At 33.3% G+C, this 5488-nt stretch overlaps 1 pseudogene; it reads right to left on the bottom strand.

The window, feature by feature from the left end:
- Positions 1-2293: 2293 nt before the first annotated feature.
- On the bottom strand, positions 2294-5030 carry LOC111368092 (annotated as a pseudogene).
- Positions 5031-5488: the final 458 nt, after the last annotated feature.

The following is a 5488-nucleotide window of genomic DNA, read 5'->3' on the forward strand; positions in this document are numbered from 1 at the left end:
ACACTAAATAGAAGAATTTATAAAATTTAAAAATAAATTTGATATGTCAATGGCCAAGAAAACTAGAAAATAAAAGAATGTTTATGGACGAGAGTTAGATATATATTATAAACACAAACAAACTTAGGACAGAAATGAATTAATTGTATTCACGCATGGGAGTTAAAATTGACATTTTAATGATGAATAATTAGAGAAGCTAAAAGCAAAATCTCATATAAGCTACCTCCTACCATTTCTCAAAATCTGTTGTCATCAGATGTTATAGATTCGTTCATAATTAATTTTTTCCAAGTTTATCAAGCACTTAAAATAACTGCAATTGTTTGATAATAAAAAGTTTGACTCTAAAAGAAATACCAAATGGGGGCTAAAATACAAAAATATTACATATTACCAGTTGTTATAAGTTTGAAATAAAAAAATATTAAAGGTGATTAGAATAATATTATATTAAACTACACAAATTAGATTTGCAAGTTTTATTTATTTATTTTTTTTTTTTGGGGTAAGTGCCACCTATGCACACTCAAGGGATTAGTCCGTTCTATAGAGACTTACTAGATGCGTACTAATAAGTATGTGTTTATATACTTATTGGAGGTCTAGATGAGTTTTATATTGATGAAATGAGCGAATTTCTACTCACAATTGTATAATATTTGCTTTTATAGGTCAAAACTTGCCAATTGATGGAAAAAAGGGACTAAAAATGTACAAAAACATGGATTTTGGGGATCAAAGTGTCAAGTGGTAAAAGTTGAAGGCCTTTGTGGATGCAATTTATCGAGGCATAATTGGAAGAAAAGTCAAAATTGAAGACCAAAATGTGCAAAATCAAAGTACAATTAGTTGAGGACTTCAGCCACAAAATGGAAGCTAAAGGCCCACGTGCATGCGGGACAAGCCCATGCATGCGAGCTGCTTCATGCCGACTGGCAGAATTTTTCGCTCCCCTTTTTTGTAATTTCTGATCTATTTAGGATGATTTTTGGACTTTTCTAGGGCTCGTTTTAGTAATTTAAATAGCCAAATTGCAGCTCTTAGCCTTCATTATTCATCTCATTCTCCATTTTGTATAGATTATAAGCAAGAACTAGAGCACAATAAAAAGAAATGGAGAAAAATCCAAGAAAAGTGTGAGGATCTCAGTGAAAAATCAAGATGAAGATAATTTTCTCTTCAAGAATCCAACCAAAGGACGGGATCTACTTCTATCTTCTATTTTATCTATTATTTTCTTTAACTTGGAATGTATTTCTCTAACTTTTCTCATTTTTATCATATAAAATGATTTAAGTTTTTAATGTTGGGTTGATTGATCTAGCTTAATCTAACTTTATTAATTTCAATATTTATTTTTTAATATTAAGCTACTTATTTCTACGTGAATTCACTATTATATTTAATGCTCTTCATTTGTTTAGTCATTAAATGAATGCGTTGAGCGATTTGTGCAATTTTTGAGAATTATTATGTATTTTAGACTAAATAGTAAATACCCTAGATTCTTGTGCGAGATAAAAATATACTCTTAATCCTAAGTGACCTATTGTGTTATTTTCACAAAAATTTAATAAAATTTGTTGGGTTTTAAATTTTAATTGACATATAGTATATTAAACTCATTGATTATGACTAATTCCGTTTGAGAGAGGTGATTAGTTAAAGTAGGAAAATCAAATTTAACATATTTATTGAATATTTTGTTAAATTTCTTGTTGAGAAATTGATTAAAGCATGGTTAAGTGAAGTCATGAATCCCAACTATCTCAACATCCACATTTTCCTAAATTTTTAGATTATTTGTTATTTTTGTTGCTTTCGTTAGATTTTAAGTTATTTTTATTATTTTTAAAATCAATTTTTGTTTTATTTACTGTTAGAATTAAATTAACTATTCGTGGAGTTGACAAGCCAGAATCTTTAATCAACTTTATTACTTGTACGTGACTTGTGCACTTGTGGTATTTTAGCTAACATGTACTTTTAATAAATTTATAGTTTATTTATAATTTTAAAAAAAAGGAATAATGCTACTCATAGTAAAGACCACGACTAGTCGCCTTACGTGGCATAAATGTGGCACTTTATTATTTGATATAAGTCAATAAAAAACAACCACATTTAATGTATCAAATCACAAATCGCTAGATGTATATCAGGTAGGGGCGATTAATAGTAATTTTCACTACAAATAGCATTACTCAAAAAAGAAATTCACAAATTTCATATTATTGATAAGACTATGAATAACATTATTGAGAAAAGAAAAAGAAAAAAAATCCACAAATTTCATAATATTGATAACCTTGCACGTCAAAGAAATGAAGAACAAAAACTAAAAGTAAAAACAAACCAAACTAGAACTCTGTGGAGTGGACAAATTTGTACCCTAATCAACGATTTGAACTTTCAAGGCATCATCTCCCATGTTCTCCTGTCGATCCTTCGGCATTTGCTTCGCTGAAGTTACAACTGAAATGGTACGGTCATGCACGTCGATCAATTTTAGAGTTTGAATTTCTTCGATACCACTAGGGATCTTCTTCAAACAATATAACTCCTTAATGACTAGGTGCTCAAGTAACGGGAAGTGTATAGAGTCAGCTATACAATGCACCAGATCAATATTTTCAAGTAGCAGCAATTTCAGTCGTACAAATTCTCCTTCTTCCACTCTTCGTATAAGGAAGCACGGTGTTTCAATTTGAGCACTTCCAGATTGGGCAATGAACCGACAGCCTTCATATCTTCCCAAAGAAGTTTGCATCCACGCAAAGTTAACTTCTTAAGCGAAGGCGGGAAAGTGAATATGCCAAGCTGGAGAGACTGACCATAAAAGAAGCACTTCAACGTTTGGAGGTTATGTAGTTGGCCAAGATTATCGAGCCAGTAGTATCCCCAATCCTCCCGTTTACCTGTATTAGAGATTTCCAGTTTCTTTAGATTCGAAATTCTTTTGACAACCTCCTCCGTGCATCTGAAATTTCTTATGCAACACAATGTTCGTAGATTTTCAAGAACAATAATAGAATCTTCCCCATCTATTTCTGCACTTGGAGGATCGGAAAGATTTATGTTTCAAAACAACTGGACATGACTTAATTCTGACATGTTCCATATTTCTGGTGGTAGTTGTACCGAGGCATCAATATACAGAATCAAGGTTTGTAAATTCCAAAGTTTGTATATTGATTCAAGAGGCCATCTCTGATTACATCTGCTACTAAGGTGCCGCATATTAACTAGTTTTATTATTTCATCTGGCAAGTTAATGCGATATTCTAAGCCCGTGTGCAATACTCTAAGTAGACTAAAACTTGCGAATACTGGAAGATTAAGACGCCCATCAACAAATAAAGAAGAACGCATGAGCGACATGGGTAGGTTTATGCAACGAGAATAGAGAATCTCTCGGTCTCTATGAATACTTACCTGGTGCACGTTGATGCCTCTGGGAATTTTATCGAAATTCTCATTCATGACATGAAAAAAGTTCTTCCTTTCAGCTTCTCTCTTGCATAGATCCCGTAAGAGATCATGAATCTTGCATATCTTAATTTTGCCATTCCATCTCCGCTCAAAATCCAAAACAAGATTTCTATCAACAAGATCCAACAAATATTCATAGGCAACATCTTCCAAACTGTTAAACTTTACTGGTTGTAGAATTCCTTCGGCAACCCATAACTTGACAAGCATGGCGACACGGATATTAAAATCTTCTGGAAAATTTCCCATATAAAGGAAACACCCTTTCAGATGATGAGGCAACTGGTTGTAACCTAAAGATAGTATCTTTAAAAATTGATCATCATTTGAAGTTAATTTTGAACTTAAATTTTCAGCAACATTTCTCCAATGACGTTCTGTTTTGATGTCCTTTGAGAGGAGACCTCCAATCACAACAACTGCAAGAGGAAGTCCTTGGCAGTTTTGGGCAATCTTCTTTCCGATTTCCACTAATTCTTGAGGGCAAGAATCTTCTCCGAATATTTTCTTACGAAGTAACTCCCAACTGTTATCTTCGTCCAGAAAACGCATGCGATGAAGGAAGCTAGAGGTGAAGTAAACAGCCGCATTCTCTAGCCTACCAGTCAACATGATTCGGCTTCCATTATTGTCATCTGGAAATAAGCGCTCCACATCATCCTAAACCTTGGTATCCCACACATCGTCCAATACAATGAGATACCTCCGACCCTTTATATTCTTATGCAAAACATCTTTTAATTGTGCACTGGTACTGCTCTCCGCATTGCTATCTTCATCACGCTTCTTCTCCTTGGCGCATTTTTTCATGGAATCTAGAAGCCCTTGAAGGATTTGTTGCACCTCATAATCTTGAGAAACTGTCACCCAAGCACGAATGTCAAAGTGATCCACAATAGATTGATCATCATAAACCTTTTTAGCAAGAGTAGTCTTGCCAATTCCGCCCGTCTCAACTATAGAAACAGTTTCACGTTTTGACGAAAATCTCGTTAGTTGTTTCTTGATCTTCATCATGCCATCATCAAGACCCACCACATCACCCTTGCCACTGGAAGCAGTTGATGAAGCAACAGACAACGATGACATTTTTGTCTGCAGATCTTGAATTCCAATCTCATCTTCAACCTCCATTTCCTCTTGCTTAATGGAATTGATTTCTTCCATTACTTTCTCCAAGTTTGTGAAGCTCTCATCCCCATTATTTGAAGATTCTGAAACAAGTCCATCAGAAATATGGGATTCAACGACATATTCTGCTTTATATATTGCATCTATGATTTTGCTCTCCAAACTTTCTATAGTTTCTCTGCTTTTTGGTGAAGAATTTTCAAGAAAATCTTTTAAAGAATTAACTCTTTCGAGAAGAGTTTCAATCTGTTGTTCATTTTGAGGAATCAGATGCTTGTGTAGGATGTGTTCAAGATTGTGAATAAGAGAGAGAAGAGCAGCAAAAGCCATCTCTATTATGTGCTCAAATTGAAATTAGGAGTTAGGACGGAAGATTGCTGCAAAATGTATGCAATTAGCGCAAATAACACCCAAGCTTTATACAAGTATTGTTATAGAAATTTGATATCAATTCGTAATTTCTTAATTGAATAACAGAAAATGAAGTAGGCTAGCTGTAAATATAGTTTCTTGAAACAGTCTGCAAATCTTTTTTTTATTTTTTTTTTAAGTGGTTTAATTTGACCCAGTCATTGTTCAAGCCAACTAGCACTTTTTATTCTTTCATGATATCATTGAAGTGTACCGTGTAAATAATCTTACTGTAAGAGACTATGTCTTCCTTTCACAACCAATTTATAAATTTAGTTAAAATGAAACATTACTTTCAATCACATATTCATGACTATTCATTGGAATTCATTACTATTCATCTTTTAAATGATTTAAAAATTTGACGAGTGGAAGCTATATCTTCTTTATTACTAAAGTCAATCAACTTACTGTATCAAGATTGACTGAGTCAACCGACCAAATCTAGCTC

Source organism: Olea europaea, chromosome 18 (genome assembly GCF_002742605.1).
Source record: "Olea europaea var. sylvestris chromosome 18, O_europaea_v1, whole genome shotgun sequence".
Lineage (NCBI taxonomy): Eukaryota > Viridiplantae > Streptophyta > Magnoliopsida > Lamiales > Oleaceae > Olea > Olea europaea.